At 43.6% G+C, this 23,229-nt stretch overlaps 1 protein-coding gene across 2 annotated transcripts in view; it reads right to left on the bottom strand.

Moving 5' to 3' along the window:
• Nucleotides 1–23,229, bottom strand: part of ESPL1 (extra spindle pole bodies like 1, separase) — a 548,935-nt gene that overhangs the window by 416,583 nt on the left and 109,123 nt on the right. The window lies entirely within an intron of this gene.

The following is a 23,229-nucleotide window of genomic DNA, read 5'->3' on the forward strand; positions in this document are numbered from 1 at the left end:
CCTTTTATTCAAATCCCCATAATTCATACTCCAGGATAGATTACTTTTTAATATCGACATCTTTGATTCCTGACGTCCTTAAAACTGATATTGGTAATATTTTATTATCTGATCACGCACATATTACACTACAGCTCAACATAACCCAAACATCAATATATAATCCTCGATGGAGATTTAATTCCACACTGTTAACTAATCCTAGTTTTATAGAAAATATCTCTAATGCGATGCGTGAATATCTTAGCTTTAACTTATATATCTTATTTTTAATTTCAATAGAAGTTACCTGCGTGGTCAAATCATTCCGTTTCTCTTGCTGTTCAGATAACTTTCCCTTCAGTTGAGTACATTCTATCAATCTGAGTAAAAGCCTCCCTCAAGCACAGACTTTAGACTTTTTTTTTTATGCAGTAACTATCCAGATAGTACCCAAATCACGGCAGATCTAGCCAGATCTAAAGTTCTGGCATTCCACAGGGTGCTTCAGGCTACAGTGAAATCATGCCCACTTCTACCCCAACTGCTGCTTCACTCACACCTTCCTCTTCATTTCTAGGATTAGGACATTCCACTGCTGGGGTCATCACTGCAGGATCCTGAACCACTGGCCCCATGGTCCCTCACTTGCTGCCGCTCCTGCCAAGATCAGCCTACACAAAGCTGTTTACTGAGAGGAGGAGGGGGGCTCTTGGTAATTGGGGCTCAAATACACCTCATCAGTTCTGGGCAGCACTCCCTCACCAGTCCAGACAGCAATCCTAGGTCCTGATATGTGGCTTCCAAGCTGCTACCAATTGTGGAATAGTGGTCTGGACCACTGAAGAGGGTCTTTAATAACCCATATTTCCCCTTTCTGCTTGACCACTGCAACAGCCAAGGAGGTAATGTAACTGTAGAAAAGTAGCAAAGCGGGAGCTTTGTACAGCATCCTAATCTGCATGTGCCATTTTGGATCTCTCAAAAAAGTATGCAACTGTATTTTAAGACCCCTCAAGAGGCACTGACTCAGCTTAAACCTAATCAGACTAAGTCTGCTAGAAAGACCAACACAACACACATCAGATCCTGCAAAATGTTCTAACACACCATCTGATAAATTATATTAATGTTTTGATGTAATCTCACTAAAGCCAACACAATCCTTCCACTGCAAAACACTATGTACAAAGTATGGTAAGGTTTCGAGTGTTTTTGCACAACAGCAATAGCTCACAGAGAAACAACCATATCTGTGAAAAAGCAGCACTGTAAACAAAACAGAAGACAGAACTGCTACATATGTGCTAGCATGTAGTTTCTGTACAGAATAACGTACCTTGCTCACATGCACAAAAGAAACCCTAAACAAATATGAAACAAGGGACCACAAATCAGTAATACAGTTGAGGGCAAAAGGCTGAACTGGAACCTCAAGAAGTCCGATTCCACAGATACAACAAATAGAAGCTGAAATACAAGATATTAGAGATGTGCATTTCCAACAGCTGATGTATTCCAATTAATAAATTTCCAACAAAATAACTAATGGTAGGAATATCTTAACTTCTTGGGCCAACGCTTTCAAAATGAAACTAAACAAAGACGAAACTCAATGCCTAATCCTCTCTTCCCAATATTCCACATTCCATCCAACTACTCTCACCACTCCTGATGTTACAATTCCTATATCCACCAATTTGAAAGTCCTTGGAGTTACATTAGATACATACTTATCCCTTGAAGGCCACGTAATATCCATCACGAAGAAAATGTTCAACATGATGTGGATGTTGAAACGTGTGAAACCTTATCTCCCATTGAATACCTTCCATAGCTTGGTACAATCCACGGTACTCACCCATGCTGATTACTGTAATAGTATCTTCGTTGGCTGTAAAGCCCAAATCATGAAAAACTTCAGACTGCCAAGAACACGGCAGCTAGACTTATTTATGGGAAACCTAGATTCGAAAGTGCAACACCCCTCCATATGAAACTCCATTGGCTCCCTATTAGAGAAAGAGTACCTTTAAGGCCATCACACTAATCCACAAGATCATCCATGGAGTATCACCAAGTTACATGGTCAATCTATTAAACCTTCCGACCAGAAGCATGTCAACATCTTCACGATCATACTTTAGTTCTTCGCAGTTGGGAAGGTGCAGGTTAAGTACATAAGTAACGCCACACTAGGAAAAGACCAAGGGTCCATCGAGCCCAGCATCCTGTCCACGACAGCGGCCAATCCAGGCCAAGGGCACCTGGCAAGCTTCCCAAACTTACAAACATTCTATACATGTTATTCCTGGAATTGTGGATTTTTCCCAAGTCCATTTAGTAGCGGTTTATGGACTTGTCCTTTAGGAAACCGTCTAACCCCTACATCTATTTACCGGTTCAACTAATCATTAATAACAATGACTCAGAAAACATCTCCTACAAACCTTCTTACCCTCCATGCTCGTCTCAACTTCTCCTTTATCGCCCCACCTCCTTACCTATCCTTTCACTCACACCTCTTCTATCCCATTTACTCCTTGTTCATTTATCCCATCATAAACCTCCTTTGTTGATTCTGATACTACAGATTGTATTCTCTTGTTACTATGTAAGCCGCATTGAGCCTGTGATGAGCGGGAAAGCGCGGGGTACAAATGTAATAAATAAATAAAATAAAATATTTTCTACCTTTGTTATATGAGAATTTTTTTTTTCAATTTGCTTTGGTCACAGTGTCTTTCTGCTGTTCTGTGTTTTTCCCCCCATCTATTTGGCATTTCTTCTCTCCCCTTGTCCACCATCCATCTTCTCTCTGTATCCATATTTGTCCTGTCCAGCAACTCCCTTCTGTGTCTGTCCCCATCCCCCTTTTCCAGCATTGCCCCTCAACTTCCCTATAAAAGGATCATGATTTGATATACTGCCTTTGTTGTACAACCAAAGCTATGCAGGTACATTTTCTGGTCCTTTGTGGACTCAAGTTCTTGTACCTGGGGCAATGAAGGGTTAAGGGGCTCATTTTTGAAAGAGAAGGACGTCCATCTTTCGACATAAATCGGAAGATGGACGTCCTTCTCCCAGGGACATCCAAATCGGCATAATCGAAACCCAATTTATGACATCTGCAACTGCACTCCATCACAAGGACAGCCAAAGTTCAAGGGGGCATGTCGGAGGCGTAGCGAAGGCGGGACTTGGGCGTGCCTAACACTTGGACATCCTTGACCCATAATCGAAAAAAAACAAGGACGTCCCTGACGAACACTTGGACATTTTCACCCGGACCTGTTTTTATTATGACTAAGGCACAAAAAGGTGCCCGAAATGACCAGATGACCACCCGTTACTCCCCCAGTGGTCACTAACCCCCTCCCACCCTCAAAAAACATCTTTCAAAATATGTTGTGCCAGCCTCAGATGTCATACTCAGGTCCATGACAGCGCATGCAGGTCCCTGGAGCAGTTTTAGTGGGTACTGCAGTGCACTTCAGACAGGCGGACCCAGGTCCATACCCCCCCCCTACCTGTTACATTTGTGGAGGGAACAGCGAGCTCTCCAAAACCTACCACAAACCCACTGTACCCATATATAGGTGCCCCCATGCACCAGTAAGGGCTATGGTAGTGGTGTACAGTGGGTTTTGGGGGGCTCTGCACACAAGGTAAGGGAGCTATGTTCCCGGGAGCAATTTATGAAGTCCACTGCAGTTCCCCCCTAGGGTGCCCAGTTGGTGTCCTGGCACGTCAGGGGGACCAGTGCACTACAAATGCTGGCTCCTCCCATGACCAAATGGCTTGCATTTGGATGTTTTTGACATGGACGTCTTTGGTTTCGAAAATCGCAAAAAGTCAGAAACGTCCATTTCTAGGGACGTCCAAATCTAAGGATTTGGATGTCCCTGATGGTATTTTTGAAACAAAAGATGGACGTCCATCTTGTTTCGAAAATACGGGCCACCCCTGAATTTTGCCATTTTGCAAGGACGTCCAAATCGCAACTTGGACGTCCCTTTCGAAAATGCCCCTTTAAGTGACTTACCCAGGGTCACAGGGAACTGTAGTGGAAATTGAACACAGTTCCTCAGGTTCTCAGCTCATTGTACTAACCATTAGGCTACTCCTCCACTCCATCCCTGTCCTTATGTTCCCCATCTTCCCAGCATCTCTTCTCTATGTTCCCATTTATCCCCATGTTCAGCTTTTTTTCTTCTTCCTACATGCTGGGGACAGCATCTCTCCCCTGCATCCCCCACCTCTACACACATTCTGGTGTCTCTTCCCCTCTTTCCTTCCTCCACCCCCTTGCATCTCCCCCTCCCCATGATCCTCTGTACTTTACTATCACCAGCAGCAATAAAGACAGGCTGCCAGTATCAGGTCTTCCTATGCTGCATCCCACCTATACAAAACCAGGAAGTTGCAATCTGAGTAGGTGGGATGCAGCAGAGGGACTGGGGTTGGGGGGGGGGGGGGGGGGAAGAGAACCAAGAAAAGAAATACTGGACTCTGGGCTAAAATTTACTAGTTGGCAACTGGGTCACTGGGCCCCCTATACTACCTTCAGAACTTCCCCTCCTTTGATTCTGAATATTTTACAATCAATCTGAAACATCTTCCAAACAAAAGGAAAGGTCACTCTAATAGGAGACCTGTATGTACAGGAAAAATGAGATTTTGTAACCAACCAAGGGAACACAAATGGAAAGAAACTCCTTTACAATTTAACCCCCCCCCCAATTATTTTATCCTAAAGGATAGATTCTATATGGGGGGGGGGGTATGGGTGGGAAAAAGACATCATTAAGGAGTTTAAGCTTGAAGAAAAAATTTATTTACAGCATTTATATCCCACATTTTCCCACCCACGGGTAGGCCCAATGTGGCTTACAGTAATTTACAAAGCATACATGAAATCTTCAAACAAATAGTCAACGGCATTGTAGGGAAAGGAACAAGTGAGTAATAGCAGAGGTGGGAGAATAGGGATAGAAAATAGAATTCAATGGGTAGCTGTGCGGGGCAAGAGCATAAGCCTTTCCAGATAAGTAGGTCTTAAGGTATCCTTTGAAGGTCGGATGATCAGGGATAACTTTCACGAATCTAGGTAGACCATGCCACAGTTGTGTGATAATAGGAGTGGAGGAGTGGCCTAGTGGTTAGGGTGGTGGACTTTGGTCCTGGGGAACTGAGTTTGATTCCTACTTCAGACACAGGCCTTGTGACTCTGGGCAAGTCACTTAACCCTCCATTGCCCCATTTAAGCCGCATTGAGCCTGCCATGAGTGGGAAAGCGCAGGGTACAAATGTAACAAAAACAAATATAGGAGAAGGTGGTGGCGTAAGTGGTTTTATACTTGAGGCCACTGTAGATTGGGTAATGCAGATTTAGGTACAAACGAGCTTGTGTGTGAGAGTTTTGAGGTGGCAAGCTGATGAGAGCGTCCATATACGCAGGGGCTTCACCATAGAGAATTTTATGCACCAAAGCGCAAATTTTAAATGTTATTTGGTCCTTAACAGGGAGCCAGTGCAGTTTCTCACACAGTGGCCTTGAGCTTTCAACCCTCAATTTACTATAAATGAGCCTAGCAGCTGTGTTCTGGGCAGTTTGTAATTTTTTCAGGAGCATGTCTTTGCACCCTGCATATATCCCATTACAGTAATCTAGGCAGCTAAGTACGAAACACTGAATTAAACCTCGAAATACTTCCCTAGGGAAATAAGGTTTTATGCATTTTAGCTTCCAAAGAGAAAAGAACATTTGCCTGGTGGTAGAGTTCATTTGCTGCTCCAGAGTTAAGTGTCTGTCAACAAGTACACCTAATATTTTTAGAGACTCAGATATCAGTAAAACAAGCTCAGGTGTGATTAACGTGGAGGTTGTGAACTTGTTATAGGGAGTAGAGAGGACAAGGCAGTGTGTTTTCTCAGCATTAAATTTGAATTTAAAAGTGTTGGCCCAATCTAGCATCGTTCGTAACCCAAGCTGTATTTCATTGGCTATCTCACCCAAGTCCGCTTTAAAAGAAATAGAAATAGTGATGTCATCTGCATAAATAAATGGGTTGAGACCTAATTTGGAAAGGGCTGTGGCCAGAGGAACCAACATTATGTTGAAGAGCATTGGGGAAAGTGGTGAGCCCTGAGGCACACCACAGTCTGCATTCCAGTTAGGCGACAAGCTTGAGTTAGAGCTAACTTGGTATGATCTTGTGGTTAAAAAACCTTTCAGCCATGCTAGCACATTTCCACTTGCACCAAAGTAGTCAAGGAGCTGAAGCAAGATGTCATGGCTCACCATGTCAAAAGCACTAGACATGTCAAATTGTAAGAGCAGAATTCTCTTTCCAACAACTATTTCCTTTTTAAAAGTTGGTCAGGAGGGTGACAAGCACGGTTTCGGTACTATGGAGTGGACGGAATCCTGACTGCGACTCATGCAATATATTAAACTTGTCCAAGTACTCCTTAAGCTGTTTGTATACCATGCTCTCCATCAATTTCACGAAAAGCGGAATAGATGCAATCGGCCGATAGTTGGCAAGAGCTTGGCTGTTTTTCTTGACATCTTTGGGAATCGGGGTAAGTAAAATGTTTCAAAAAGTTTCAGGGAACATGCCAATATCAAGCATGAAGTTGAAATGCTGCGTCAAATCAGCTATAAAGCAACGAGGAGCACATTTGAGTAAATAATTAGGGCAAGCATCTAATTTGCAAAATTTACTGGAAAGTGGGCGAATCTTCTGTAGGACAGAATCCACAGTAAGAGTTGCGAAGAGTGAGAATGATCGATCAGCTGGGTGCTCGCATGAACTCGGATCAAGGGCACTAAGAAAATCACTTACACACAAACTGCTCTGCGGAAGGGAATTCTTTAAGTTTATGAGTGTTTCTTTGAAAAACTTGGCCAAAGTTGCAGCCGGTGGAATACTTTTACTGACAGATATGAGCATTGTAGTATCTGTGAGTTTGTTAACTAAAGAGTAGAGTTTTCAAATCTTTGTACTCAGGGCCTATTTTAGATTTATAATAGAGTTTCTTGGATTGTCTGATAGCATAATTATACTTTCTCTGAGAGGCCTTCCATGCATTTAGATGCTGAACGTCCTGGTGCTTTCTCCAGGCCCTTTCGAGTAGTCTGCAAGTGGTTTTAAGTTGTCTAAGGTCATCATTAAACCATGGTGCAGCAGCAGTCCTCTTTGTGGACCTTGCTCTGAGAGGAGCAATGGTGTCCAAAATTCTTCTACATCGTGTGTCCCAATTTGCCAAGAAGTTAACAGAGTCCACCAGCTCAGGCCAATCTGTCTCAGATTAACTGCCAAAATACCTTGGGGTCAATATAACCTCTAGTGTAATAAGTCGTTTGATGTCATGAGTACAGTGGGCCTTTCACATGCCATGAAATGGAGCAGATCAGCTTGAAGTGATCCAACCAAGGGATTGCTGACCATGTAGCAGAATTTATATGAAAAGTGAGGTTAGCGGTTGATTTTAGGGAGAGGAGGTCAAGCGTGTGTCCTTTTGAATGGGTTTGCTTTGCCGTTCGTATAAGGTGGGATTCTGTACTTGTTCCTCCAGTGATTATTTTGCCGTGTTCCAGAACACTTAGAGAATGGAGTAGAGGGATAATCAGCATGTGAAATTTTTTAAATCACTATAACACTTGAGCGATAATCACTGGAGGAACAAGTAGAGTCCCACCTTATATGAATGGCAAAGCTAAGTAATCCAGATATGAGCTATTAATTAAAAGGACACGTTCAGTAAATATAAAGCTGTTGAGAGATAAATGTTCTAATGCACAAAAGCAATTATTGAGATCAGTAAAAGTTTAAGGAGGTAGGAGGTGGTGCAATGATGTATAAGTGAGATAAGAGGTGTTAGAATCTCAAGTGACCCACACTTGTTCAACACCAAGCACTATACACTATAAAATTAAAAATATTTTAATAAAACCAAAAAAATATATGTACTAAGATTTGGTATAAAGAAAAAAATACCTGATGTCCGGGGGGGGGGGGGGGGGGGGGGGGAGAAGAGGTATTAATTGATTACATCAGGATATTAGTTGTATTAAACCCAGATAGAGGGATAAAGTGGATACTTAGGAAAATTAAGCCAGTCATGTTCAACTGCCTTCAACTTCAAAATTAAGAGAATGACATTTAAAAAAGGCACACTAGAATTCTGCAGATGCTATCTGCTTCTCCAATATATGCAGATGATGTTCCAAAACTTCCATTTTCTTACACTGACCTAGCAACTTCAGCATGGTTTATTTTGAAAATTCAGAAATTGGTGCAATGATTTTGAAGAAACATCTCAATTCTACTCTAAGAGACACAAACATCTTCAAGGGAGACTTTCATCCTCCTCTTGGACCCTAGTCCCAGTTCCTGAACTGAGGTAAAGCATTGGAAACAGAAACCGAGGATAAAGTAAAAAGGTCCAACCTTTGCCACAGTTCCTATGTTGCTGACGTTTCTCAGGAATGGCACACTGTTCAAGCACAGGACTACTTCCTACTACCCTGTCTGAACCTTGCCTTGTTGACTCACATCAACTACAGCTACCAGCAACAACTTGTAGCAATGGGGACAAATCACCTAACCAACATGAAATATGTGGCTCTTCTGGAAGAGTAGCTTCCCTACTTCCAAATGCATCCACTGCTGATGTGGGGATCACATAGGAATCCATAGGTCCCTTAAGCACCAGTTTAACAGAAACTCTTCCAATATTCCACTTACCCATCTCAAATGGGAACCATAATGAGAAGTCAATAACAAAAAGACAAAGCAAATACACACCTATGTCCTAAAACGATGCCATCTTGACTCCTCCCTCAGGCAACAAATTTAAATGCAGTCTTCCAGAGAATAGCAAGGGAGGCATATAACAACAAATAAAAAAAAATTCTAAGTGTGGGCCAACTGTCTGTCAGATGGCATTTTGCTAAGAAGGGGGAACAGGCAAGGATGTCGTTACACCTTTGTTTAATGTTGCTTTGGAGCCATTAGATAGGAACTGGATATTATAGATTCTCTCAGGTTCACAGTAAGCTTTCTGTATATGCAGATTTTACTTTTTATACATGCTCCTCTTTCACCTTTACTTCCTTTTATTTAAGAGTTTTCAGCAGTACCAGGTTATCATATTAATCGGGATAAAACACAGGTTCTACCATTAAACCATTTTGCATTAAGGGGTTTGATCAATGAATATCCTTTTCACTGATCTCCTTCAGAAATACCTTATTTGGGTTACCAGTTTTATTCCACAATGGATGAAACAATGAAAATAAAATGAACAAGAGTTGGTTAGAATTGATGTAGAATATACTTCAAAAAGGTCCCCGCTTATTTCTTGGTGGGTTAGCTTGCAGACCATAAAGATGGTCATGAGAGGAGTCACGTGACGCTATGTATGGGAGCAGTCGCTGATAGCTCTGCTCCGTGTACCTCCTGCAAATTCCATTCTTTTTAAGCCCCGAATCAAGTGGTTTTGGATTGGACCGGATCGTGACATCTCCCCCCACTCTAGCTGTGATAGAAATTGAGCTGGGGAGCAGAAATGGCAGCTAGGACAGTGCGAAAGGACAAAGAGAAAAGCAAGGCTCTGGAAGAGAAAATGGCGGCGCCAGCAAGCCCATCGAGCTCTGTGGTCGGGTCAGCGTGGGCAGCGGAGATCGTGGGTGAGATAACAGCTACAATAGAGACGATCCTGAATAGGAAACTGCAAGGTTTGGACACTAAGTTGGAGGGACTGCAAAGTAATATGGTGCAGTTGAGCCAAGATCTTATGGATTTTCAGCAACATACTGGGGCTCTGGAGGACCAGGTGGTGGCAGTTGAGAAAAACTATTCCAAGCTGCAAAAGCTTGTGGAGGCACAAGTGGAAAAAATAGAAGACCTTGAAAATAGGTCTCAACGCAACAATCTGCGGTTCGTCGGCCTCCCGGAGGATCTGGAAGATAGAGAGCTTGGCCCATTCTTAGAATCATGGCTGGCTAAGGAACTTAATCTGCCACCGGAAATGGGGCCCCTGACCATCGAGCAGGCACACCGCATAGTGTAACCAGGTGCCCCTAGGTGCAGCCAAGGATAGAACAATCTCCTCCAGCCACAGGCTCCCGGCACAATGAAGAACTAGATGTCCACCAGTAACTTCAATCTTAAGGACTTTTTATTCCATGCAGGTTTCTAGTACACACTTCCAACAGCAGCATAGCACATACCAGGATTCAATACAGGCTTACAGGCTCCCGTCTGGGCTCTTTATCCAATGCACAACAAACAGTAATTCAATGCCCAAGACAAACAGTTCTTTCAGGTCATCATCACAGTTCAGTCACCCAGCAGCAGTTTCTTATATCCTCTTTACCTTCAGGAGAGTTCAATATTTTAGGGACTCCTTCTACCCAAGGGTTTTCCCCTGCATCAGCTTCACTAGTAAGGTCACTACTTTAGGGACTTCTTCTTACCCCAAGGATTTTCAGCCTGCAAATACTTCCAAGACTTCAGTACTTTAGGGACCTCCCTGCCCAAGGGTTTCCAGCCTGCAACTGCCTCTCAGACTTCAGTACTTTAGGGACCTCCCTGCCCAAGGGTTTTCAGCCTGCCACTGCTTCTCCCCTTCCTTGCTGCTCTCCCTGAACTGAACTGCTGAGACTCCTTCCCACCTGCCTAATTAATCCCTGGCTTCTGCCTTCACAACCTATCATTCTCCACTCATTAGCTTCTCTACACACCCATACCAGTTGAGTTGAGCATGAGCCTAATGAGGAGCTCCTGCACACAGGGTTTCCTCTCTCTCTTTCCCCCTAGTGGCAGCCAATCTACACCTCCTATTAGCTTACACCCATGTCCTCCCTTCTTGCAGCTAGGAGTCCAGTCCGGGTTTTACATCTCACCCCCTGGCTCCTTGCCTGCAATGCCTTCTGGGACTAGTTCAGACTGAAGCTGCCTTACCCCAACTATCCTGGAGGTGACTATCACAATAGACCCAATGAGACCCGACTCTACAAGACCAAGGGTGGTGATCTGTCGGATGCTAAATTTTGCCCAGAAAGTTAAAATCATGAAAGCCCTGAGAAGAGGAAAGGGGCTGATCTATAATAACCATAAAATACTTTGCTTCCAGGATTACTCGACGGCAGTTGCAACGCAGAGACGGAGCTTTTCGCCGATTTGTTCGCAGTTGGTGCTGCGGAAGATTAAGTTCGCTTTACTATACCTGGCGAAATTGAGGATCACCTACCAGGCAACTACCAAAACCTATAACACCATCCAAGAAGCACAGGACTTTGTGAAGCAAATCTTAAGGAGCAGGAACGAGTGATTTGCGGTGGTCGGCTCATGTGATAATAGCTGGAACCTCAGTTTGTGGATTACAATCGTCAGTTGATATTTAATCAAATAAGAGATCACAAGTTATAGGCACGAGAACTATGCCAAACTGTATGGGGGGCGAATTAAAAGCCTTTGTTGTGGATCATACTGATAAGGCTACAAAGGACCAATGTGATGATGCAAGTGCATCATTTGATTTAGCCGTCCCGGGAAGGCTTGTGCTGATCTGCGAATCAGAGGAATTTGAATGACTCGAGTGGTAAACAGGTGACCGGGATGTGGAATTATGGGGGTCCTTTGCAACAAAAACTCGCATTCAAGAGACACAATCTGCTGGAGGGACGAGCAGTGCCCCCTTGGTTGCTGAGACAAGGACACTGAGGGGGTGAAGTTGTTCACGGTTGATCAGCTAGTGAGATTTTTTGTTATGCAGCACTGGACAATGAAGTTTTACATAAGAAGCCTGGTGCCCAGCTGATGATAATGTTTTACAGGTAGTTGGAGCTGTGTGGGTACCGGGTACAGTCCTGCTACAACCCTGCTGAAAGACAACCTGATTTGTACTAATACATATTGAGAGCGCATAAGAATGGGAAAGGTGAGCGAGTGAGCAGTGTGACAGGATAAATGTACGGGTACAGGGCAGAGTATGTAGAGTGGGACGTAACATTAAAATGGGGAAAAGGAATAGTCCGTCTCTAAATAAATGTAAACGGCATCTGTTGGATTGAATGGTGTATGGGTCTAGTGGGTGATTTTGATGTAAAAGAATTTAAAATTAACAGGTTGAGTGCTTGTTGCCTCTTTGTAGCAGTTGGGAGATACGTTCCCAGTTGTAACTCTGCTCAAATGTTATGTTGGGACATTTGCATCTGCTCTGTTTGGTACATAATGTGTCGGGGAGCTGGCCGAAGCTATACGCATAAGTAGGATGTATACGAGGGGAGGGGGAGATAGGTTTATTTTACATAGGGGGGCAGTAATGGATTAATGGGCATTCTTGTGGGGATTTGTGAGGAGGGGCGTTAAACATGGCTTGTTCCTTAGGAACAGAGAGGAAGGGGATCGGGGGGGGAAGGTGGGGGATAGGGGAACTCTTCATGTGTAACAGGCTGGATGATATACAAATATATCACAAGGGAAGGGGTGGGGGAGGTCATAGGCTGGGGTGGCCTCTCCCGGTGGATAACCGTTTTTTGTGGCAGATAGGATGCCATCATATATCTTGAAATGGTTAAAATAGTCACATGGAACGTTGGGGGCATTAACTCGCCTATAAAGCGATCTAAAATACTGAGATATCTGCAGCAGATCCGTGCGGATGTGGCTCTTCTACAAGAGACCCATCTGTCGGACACGGAACATGATAAACTGGCAAAATGGTGGGTGGGGGAGTGCACAGCTGTACCCGCTAGGGGGAAAAAAGGGGGAGTGGCCATCCTAATTAGAAAAGGCCTGGCGACACAGATAGGTAATGTAATTAAAGATCAAGAAGGCCATTATATTTTCTGTCAGGCGATGATTGCTAAGCAAAAGGTAGTTAGGCAGTATCTATGCCCCTAATCATTTTGAAGCCAAATTTTATAAGAAACTATTAGGTCACATTTCAAAAGACAACTCAACTCCACTGATTTTGGGAGGGATTTTAATATGACATGGGACCCACACCTTGAAAGATCTCACATCTCTCCTACAGCAGGTAACTGGTCACCAAGAGGCCTGCCAAATTTTTGTTCAATATTGGATCTTCTGGATGTGTGGAGGGTCTTGCACCCTCAAGACAGAGACTATATGCATTTGTCCAGAGCTCACAACACTCAGTCAAGAATAGATTACTTGTTGATGTCGAGATCACTTTTCGGGGGGTATAGGGTAAGCTCGGATAGGACCTTATGCAATTTCCGACCACGCAGAGGTTTGGGTAACTTGGCACCCGGTTGGTTTGGAAGCGAGAGTAAGATCATGGTCCTTTCCAAGTTACTTGATTAGAGACGTGGGATTTCGGGAGCACTTGATGGCCACTTGGAATGAGTATAGATTCTTCAATGAGCACTCGGCCTCAAGTGCTACTTTATTCTGGGAGGCTGCTAAGGCGGTACTGAGGGGAGAAATGATCAGTTATGTGAGCCACTTTAAAAGGGAAAGAGACAATGAAATTCTGAGAATGGAGACTCGGGTGAGTGCTCTGCGTAAGAGTTTTGAGGAGATGCCGAGTGTTCGCTTGAGAAAGGAGCTTTTGTCAGCCCTGGTGGCCCTTAACTCGCTAATTCATGAACGAGAGGTGAAGTCGCAGTCCTAATATAAATTTCAACTATACAAATATGGGGACAAGGGAGGGAAGATGCTAGCTCGTTTGATGACTCGGAAGCAGGCCTCTCAGGTTGTGGTGTCTCTGAGACTGTACTGGTAAATTATGTCATTCTGACTCTGAAATTCGAGACATCTTTAAAGAATTTTACCAGCACTTAATATGATAGGGAAGACCGTTCAGGACTCCCAGGTGCTCTTTATTTAGATGGACTGGAACACCCAAACTGACTGAGAAAGAGAGACATGTTAAATGCCCCTATAAGTTCTGATGAAGTTCAGTGGGCAATTGGCAGCAGTCAGTCGGGGAAGGCACCTGGACAGGATGGGCTCTAGTTCCGCCGTTGGCTGATGCGTTTAATGACTGGGCTGCAAAAGGACTCCTCCATAATCAGTTGAATTTGGCTCAGATTATATTGATTCCCAAAGCAAAGCGAGACATTACCTTACCAACGGCATATCGTCCAATCTTGTTATTGAACTGTGAGGTGAAGCTCTATGCAAAGATCTTGGCCAATAGAATGAGTCGGCTACTGCCGAAGACTGTTCATGAGGCACAAGTAGGTTTTGTTAGGGGTCTGTTCATGAGGCACAAGTAGGTTTTGTTAGGGGTCGTTCTGTATCGAAGAACCTTAGAAAGATATTGATATCATTGGAGAAGATTGGGATGGAGGTCGAGCCGTCTCTGATGGTAAGCTTTGATGCGGAGAAGGCTTTTGACTGTGTAAGTTGGGATTTCTTGTTTACGGTTCTGGCGGCTTATGGATTTGATGGTTGATTTTTGGAGGCGATCAAGGTGCTCTACACCTCACCAAGGGCGAGAATCCTGGTGAATGATTGTTCGGACAATTTTACTATCGGGAGGGGCACCCGCTAAGGATGTCCTCTGTCTCCGTTACTTTTTGCCTTATACCTGGACCCACTGATTTGAGACATTTACTCTAATCCAGCTATTCATGGGGTGCTTCTGGGCAAGGTCAACTTTAAATTAGCAGCGTTCGCTGACGACCTTTTCGTTTTGCTTACGAAACCGGTAGATTCCCCGTTAGCCTTGCTGGAGGTATTTAAGGATTTTGGAGACTACTCTGGCTTTCGTTTAAACTTGGAGAAGTCGGAGGCGTTGGCTATTGACCCAGATGCTTGCTTGAATTGGCCGGGAACATTCCCGTTACGTTGGGCGAACGGTGCCTTTCAGTACTTTGGAATTTTGCTAACGCCAAAGGTGACTGACCTTTACATTCTCAACACAAATCGATTGTTTGCACAGACTAAGGACCAATTAGAGAAGTGGAGTACACTGCAGCTATCCTTGACAGGGCGCTTAGGTCTTGTTCGCATGGTGATCCTTCCCCAATGGCTTTATGTTATGCAAATGCTCCCGTTGTACTTGTTGAATAGGGATCTGAGAAGTTTTTATCAGCTGGTGATGCGGTTTTGTTGGCCAAAAGGAAGGCAAAAATGAAATATCAGCTATTATGGGGTGGCTGGCCACAAGGGGGCCTGGGGTTACCTAAGGTGAAGCCATATAATGTGTCCTTTATACTAAGACACATTAGAGATTGGTTGACTCTACCTGCTACACTCCTTTAGAGATGGAGGAGGCGTTTTTTGCTCCCTATCAAATGCTCTCCTTGTTGCAAGTAGATAGAGCTCTGCTTCCTGGATGCTTCCGACGTAGTTTGTTGTTGGGGCCTTTGAGGGAGGTTTGGAAGTTCCTGGGGAAATGTCTGAAGGTAGAGTTGAATGTAATGGAACTATTAACCATACGGGGGAACCCAATGTTTCAGGTTGGTATGGAAAATCCAATCTTTATTTATTTGTTGCATTTGTATCCCACATTTCCCACCTCTTGCAGTTTAGTTTGTTTGGATGATGTAATAGGGAGGGACGGAAGGATATGACCAATGGACCAGTTGCTAGGTGAGGGGAATACCCAGTGGGGAGACATTTGCTCATTGTCAATTAAAACATTTTATTAACTCATTAGATGCAGAGCGATTGTGTCAGAAGCCAGGTGCCAAGTCAAAAAATTTTTTTTGAGGAAATGTCAGACACTGGCCCATCAGTCTCCAGCATGTATACGGCGTTATGGGCTAACAAAGGATTTTAGGCAACTTAAGACTCGTTGGGAGAGTGACCTGGGTGTAGATCTGTCCTCGTGGGATGTTCTTCGACAATTGCAAGGAATGTCGAGACTGGTTAGTGGTGCTCAATATCGGGAATGTGGGCTCCGAGTAATTCATAGAGCTTATTTTACTCAAGTACAATTGGCGAAGGTTGGAGGGATACGTATGCCTCTGTGCCAATGCGACCAGAGAATGCATTTTATCACGCGTTCTGGAGTTGTGAGGTGGTGCAGGGCTTCTGGAGTACAGTTGCAAATTATTTGTCCTTGTTAGCACGGGAGGTAGTGGGAACCCCAGTTCAACTGTTATTGGGCATGCCTGGCTCCTTTAGGGGGAATTCAGTGGAGGACACCTTGCTATTTCGCAAACTATGCTTGTTAGCACGGATATGTATACTGTATTACTGGACATCGGACGCTGCTCCGGAATTCTGGCATGGACGTAATTTGGTGCACCAGTTGATGATGTGGGAGGCGAGAGAGTCTAAGAGCTCCCAAAAACGCAAAACAATTTTCTTGAAGGTGTGGGGGGTCTATATAAATACTCTATCTGCCAGAGGCAAGAGCCTGGTACTTAATGTACTGTGAAGAACATGGTGGAGTGAGTTGTTCAAGCATCCACTGGAGAGATAGGAGTTACCCTTGGGGAGGGGGGATTGCTGAGGGGGGAGTGGGTAGGGGGTAGTAATAGGACAAGGGAGCATAGGAAGAGGGGGTGGAAGGGGGTCAGGCTCATTGATAGGTAAAGGATAAGTACAATAAAAGTTGAGAATGGTTGTACAATTGTACTTGACAATGATGGTTGTATTCTGGATGTTTTTATTGAGTTAGACAATGATGGTTGTATTCTGGATGTTTTTATTGAGTTAAATGAGTATGTAATTATTGTGAATTCTCAATAAAAATGTTTAAAACTAAAGATGGTCATTACGCCTAAATTAAATTGTGTGTCTTGAGTGCTACTCCATCAGTTTCCGAATTTGTTATATGCATCCTTGGAACAATAACTACTTCCAAAGGACTGAGGATCAAAAATCCTTTGGCTTCTGCTTACAATTCTGACTATGCAGAGAAACTACTCAAATGCACTAGTCAGAAACTAAGAAATGAACGTATACATCAACTCTACAAGAAAAAGAGAATAATACAAACCCAAAGGGATGAAATCATGAGGAACATGGAGGAACTACATCCACACCTTATGAACCAACTTAAAGAAGACCTGCATAACATCCAAAGAAAAAAAACAACACATTGCTATCCGCAAACAAGAAATAAAGCTGTCTTCTCTCCTGCAGAATCACAAAGAGAAAAACAGCTTATCCTTGAATAACTACAGCTCTGCAGAACCAACATCCCCAGACACCTTGGAGACACTTGGATATACATCTGAAGCATGTGAAAATCAGAGCACAAACAAACCTGGGAATACTGATCACACCTTTACAGATGCAGATCAGATGGGGATAATAAACCTCTCGAACCTTCAATTATCACAGCATGAAGTCTCTGTACTATCCAAAGGACTTTCTTTTTGCCCATCCGGCAAACTGGACGAAATCCAACTATATTCAGACCTAGAAGAATTCTTTAGAAAAATACGACTTAAAAGCACATTTCCACAATAGAGGGACACCAGACCGGAATACAGTCAAACAAAAGAACACTTATTTCACCCCACAGGAGGGACAAAAACTACAAGCTGGATAATTACATAGAAAGTTTCAGACATAGGGTTAAATCACAACTTTCCAACAGAGAATTCTGTACAATCTTACCCCACCAGAAAAGAGAATTCTGTACAATCTTACCCCACCAGAAAGAGCTGCCATAAGAACTCTACAAACTAACGAACGCATTATCATCAAACCTGCAGACAAAGGAGGCGCAGTAGTAATTATGGACACACAAAAATACATTGTAGAGGGGCACAGACAGCTCTCAGACAATAAATACTACAGGAAACTAAGTGAAGACCCCACACAGGATTATACAAAACAGCTAGAAGACCTTATCAAAACATTCCCTACACAAACGCAGTCTCATCTGAAGAAACTCATACCAAACCATCCTCCTGTGGGCACATTCTACATGCTACCCAAAATCCATAAACCTGGAAACCCTGGCAGACCAATCATATCAGGTATTGGCACACTCACGGAGGAAATATCTAGATTCATAGAGGGAATTCTGAAACCTCTCGTACACAAAACTAACAGCTTCATACAAGACACCACAGACTTTCTGAATAAATTGAAAAATATCAAGCAATTACCACCAAACACCCTTCTGGTCACGATGGATGTAGAATCACTATACAGCAACATTCCACATGCGGATGGCATAGCTGCATGTGGGAGACTCCTAAAACGATCCACACTGGACCATCAATACTCACCAGAAACTGTTACAAAATTAATCAAATTCATTTTAACTCACAACTACTTCCACTTTAACAATGATATCTATCTGCAAATAATGGGCACTGCGATGGGCACCAGGACAGCACCCCAATATGCCAACCTTTTTATGGCTGAACTGGAAGAGACATTTCTGAATACACACCAGACCAAACCTCTAAAATACTACCGGTACATCGATGACATTTTTATGATTTGGACGGAGGGTGAAGAAACTCTGAAACAATTTTACTATTCCTTCAATACGTACCATCCTACAATCAGATTCAAAATTGACTACTGCCCAGAAAAAGTCAATTTTTTTGACACCACAGTCTCAATCAGTGATGGCTATATACAAACATCTATATACAAGAAACCCACAGACAGATGCAGCTACCTCCACAACTCCAGCTTCCACCCTTCACATACAAAAAGATCCATTATTTACAGCCAAGCCACAAGATATCACCTTATCTGCTTGGACCCAGAGGACAGAGACAGACACCTTGAAACCCTGACTGCATCCTTCAAACAGAAAGGCTACAACCCCAAAATAATCTCCAAGAATATTGCCTCCTCCCTCAAAACACCCAGGGAAAATCTGATACAGTACAAAGAAAAAAAAAGCCACAGACAGAATTCCCCTTCTAGTGACATACAATCCAGAGCTGGAGAAACTGAGGAAAATCATAAGAGACCTACAGCCCCTACTCCAGGAAGATGAATTACTGAAAGAGATATTCCCATCTCCACCAGTGCTGGCCTTCCAACAGCCACCAAACTTAAAACACAAGCTGATCAGAAGTAAACTCCCAACACAGACTGAAAAAGAAAAGGGCACGTTTCCCTGTAACATATCCAGCTGCAAGCTATGCCAAAACATTTCACAGGACCCCACAGTCATTCACAAGGGAAAAAATATTCAACATAAAGGAATCTTTTACATGCTCATCTTCCAATGTGGTATATATCATTCAGTGTAAAAAATGTAACGAAGGATGCTATATTGGAGAAACAGGCCAGATGCTTAAGACAAGATTCAATCTGCACAGACATCACATGAAAATAGCCGGTGCCAGTCAAGCCCCCACCCCTGTGGCCAACACTTTACAAGACCAGAACACTGCACCAGTGATTTCACAGTAAGAATACTGAAAGGTAATTTTAAAACAATACAGGAACGTAAGACCTTTGAAGTAAGAATGTTTGACTATTTTGACACCCAACAGACAGGACTTAAGGATCTGGGTTTTCTAGCCCATTATAAACCATAACGTTGTATTTCTCTGTTTATCACCCTCCTCTCACCTACCAACGCCCATCCTGTTAGAATATCAATGAAATGCTTTGATGTCCCCGTGCATACCCCCACCCTCCCACTCTGTCAGACTGTCAAAGTAATGCTTTGATGTTTCTCTTATATATACTATCTGCTACCACATTTGCTTATTTCCGATCTGACAAAGAAGGGCAACCTTCAAAAGCTAATCAAGAAATGTATTAAGTTATGTCCAATAAAAAAGGTATCTTATTTTCTTTTCCATGTTTTATTTTGTTTGATTTCTATTGATAACCTTAAAGAAATTAGGAAAGCTGGCAAATTGGGCAACATTATAATAATGAGTGATTTCAATTACCCCTATAATGACTGGATAAAAGCTACATTAGGGAGCGCTACGGAGGTAAAATTCTTATGCAAGAATGACTGCTTCTTGGAGCAACTGGTCTAAAAACCAACAAGAGGAGCTATTTTAGATCTAGTCAATAGTGGAATGCAAGACTTGGTACGAGTGGTAAAGTGTTGGACTCACTGGGAGCAAATTTTTCAGGTATATCAGAAGCAGAAAGCCTGTGAGGGAATCTGTGGTGTTAGATCATAAAGGAGCAAAAGGGGCACTCAAGAAGGACAAGGCCATAGCAGAGAGACTGAATTAATTCTTTGCTTCGGTCTTTATGGAAGAAGATGTAAATGGAGATCTACCTGTACAAGAAATGATTTTAAAGGGTGACGATGCAGAGGAACTGAAAAATCTCGGTGAATCTGAAAGATTTACTGAGCCAAATTGACAAGTTAAAGAGTGATAAATCACCTGGCGTACAACCCAGGGTACCGAAAGAACTTGAACACGAAATTGCATCTGTAACCTGTCATTAAAATCGTCCATAGTACCTGAAGATTGGAGGGTGGCTGATGTTAATGCCAAATTTTTTTTTTTTTTTTTAAGGGTTCTAGGGGAGATCCAGGAAATTACAAACCAGTAAGCCTGACTTCAGTGCTGGGGAAAATAGTAGAAACTAATATAAAAAATAAAATTATGGAACACAAACATGGGATCAGCCAAGAAGTCTTGCCTCAATTTGTTTCATTTCTTTGAAGGTGTAAACTAACGTGTGGATAAAAGGTGAGTCAGTTGATATGGTGTCTCTGGATTATCAGAAAGCTTTTGACAAAGTTCTTCATGAAAGGCTCCTGAGAAAATGTCCTTCTGTGGATTATGAATTGGTTATTGGCAGAATACAGAGGGTAGGGTTAAATGACCATTATTCTCAATGGAGGAGGGTGAATAGTGGAGTGCCACAGGGATCTGTACTGGGACCGGTGTTATAACATTTATAAAATGATCTCGAAAACAGAACAAGTGAGGTAGGTTAAATTTGCAGACGACACAAAACTATTCAAAGTTGTCAAAACACATACAAATTGTGAAAAATTGCAGGAAGAACTTACGAAATTGGAAGACTGGGTATCCAAATGGCACACGAAATTTAATGTGGACAAATGTAAAGTGATGCACATTGGGAAGAATATCCCGAATCAGTTATCTGATGCTATAGTCCACCTTAGGCGACAGCACTCAAGAAAGATCTAGTGTCCTTATAGACAATATGCTGAAATCTTCTGCGCAGTGTGTGATGGCAGACAAAAAAGCGAAGATACTTACCTCTAGCAGGTATTCTCCGAGGACAGCAGGCTGATTGTTTTAATGGGTCAACGTCCACAGCGGCCCCCACCTTCAGAATTTTCCAAAGGAAAAACATCAAACTTTAGAATCCTCCAGAACGCGGGATACGCGGATCGCGCATGCACGGCCATCTTCACGCCCGCTGCGCAAGAGTCCCGCGGAGAATACCTGCTACATGTAAGTATCTTCGCTTTCTCAGAGGACAAGCAGGCTGCTTGTTCTCACTAATGGGGTATCCCTAGCACCGCAGGCTCACTCAAAACAACAAAGAAGGTCAATTGGGACTCAAAAGATTGACCTAAGAAGAAAACAGCTAACAGAGTGCAGCCTGGAACAGAACAAAAATGGGCCTAGAGGGGTGGAGTTGGATTTTTTTTTTTTTGTTACATTTGTACCACGCACTTTTCCACTCATGGCAGGCTCAATGCAGCTTACATGGGGCAATGGAGGGTTAAGTGACTTGCCCAGAGTCACAAGGAGCTGCCTGTGCCTGAAGTGGGAAATGAACTCAGTTCCTCAGTTCCCCAGGACCAAAGTCCACCACCCTAACCACTAGGCCACTCCTCCACTAAACCCCGAACAGATTCTGCAGCACTGACTGCCCAAACCGACTGTCGTGTCGGCTATCCTCCTGAAGGCAGTAATGAGATGTGAATGTGTGGACTGACGACTATGTTGCAGCCTTGCAAATCTCTTCTATAGTGGCTGACTTCAAGTGAGTCACCGACGCTGCCATGAGTAACACTATGAGCCGTGACATGACCCTCAAGAGTCAGCCCAGCTTGGGCATAAGTGAAGGAAATGCAATCTGCTAGCCAACTGGAAATGGTGCATTTCCCAACAGCCACTCCCCTTCTGTTGGGATCAAAAGAAAAACATTTGGGCGGACTGACTGAAGGGGCTTGTCCGCTCCACATAGAAGGCCAATGCTCTCTTGCAGTCCAATGTATGCAACCGACGTTCAGCAGGGCGGGTATGAGGATGGGGAAAGAATGTTGGCAAGACAACTGACTGGTTCAGATGGAACTCCAACACCACCTTCGGCAAGAACTTACGATGAGTGCAGAGGACTACTCTGTTGTGATGAAACTTGAGGTAAGGATAATGCACTACCAAGGCTTGAAGCTCACTGACTCTACGAGCTGAAGTAACAGCCACCAAGAAAATGACCTTCCAGGTCAAATACTTCAGATGGCAGAAATTCAGTGGCTCAAAAAGAGGCTTCCATCAGCTGGGTGAGAACGACATTCAGATCCTATGACACTGGTGGAGGTCTGACAAGGGGCTTTGACAAAAGCAAACCTCTCATGAAGCGAACAACTAAAGGCTGTCCAGAGATAAGGCTTACCTTCTACACAATAATGAAAAGCACTAATTGCACTAAAATGAACTCTTACAGAGTTGGTCTTGAGACCAGACTCTGACAAGTATAGAAGGTATTCAAGCAGGGTCTGTGTAGGACAAGAGCGAGGATCTAGGGCCTTGCTGTCACACCAGACGGCAAACCTCCTTCATTTGAAAGAGTAACACCTCTTCGTGGAATCTTTCCTGGAAGCAAGCAAAACTCGGGAGACACCCTCAGAAAGACCCAAGGAGGCGAAGACTACGCCCTCAACATCCAGGCCGTGAAAGCCAGAGACTGGAGGCTGGGATGCAGAAGCCCCCTCGTTCTCAGTGATGAGGGTTGGAAAACATTCCAATCTCCACGGTTCTTCAGAAGACAACTCCAGAAGAAGAGGGAACCAAATCTGACGCGGCCAAAAGGAAGCAATCAGAATCATGGTTCCACGATCTTGCTTGAGTTTCAGCAAAGTCTTCCCCACCAGAGGTATGGGAGGATATGTATACAGAAGGCTATTCCCCCAATGAAGGAGAAAAGCATCTGATGCTAGTCTGTCATGGGCCTGAAGTCTGGAACAGAACTGAGGGACCTTGTGATTGATCTGAGTGACGAAAAGATCCACCAAGGGGGTGCTCCACTCTTGGAAGATCTTGCGCACTATGCACGACTTGAGCAGCCACTCGTGAGGTTGCATGATCCTGCTCAATCTGTCAGCCAGACTGTTGTTTACGCCTGCCAGATACATGGCTTGGAG

This window comes from Microcaecilia unicolor, chromosome 3, assembly GCF_901765095.1.
Source record: "Microcaecilia unicolor chromosome 3, aMicUni1.1, whole genome shotgun sequence".
Taxonomy (NCBI): domain Eukaryota; kingdom Metazoa; phylum Chordata; class Amphibia; order Gymnophiona; family Siphonopidae; genus Microcaecilia; species Microcaecilia unicolor.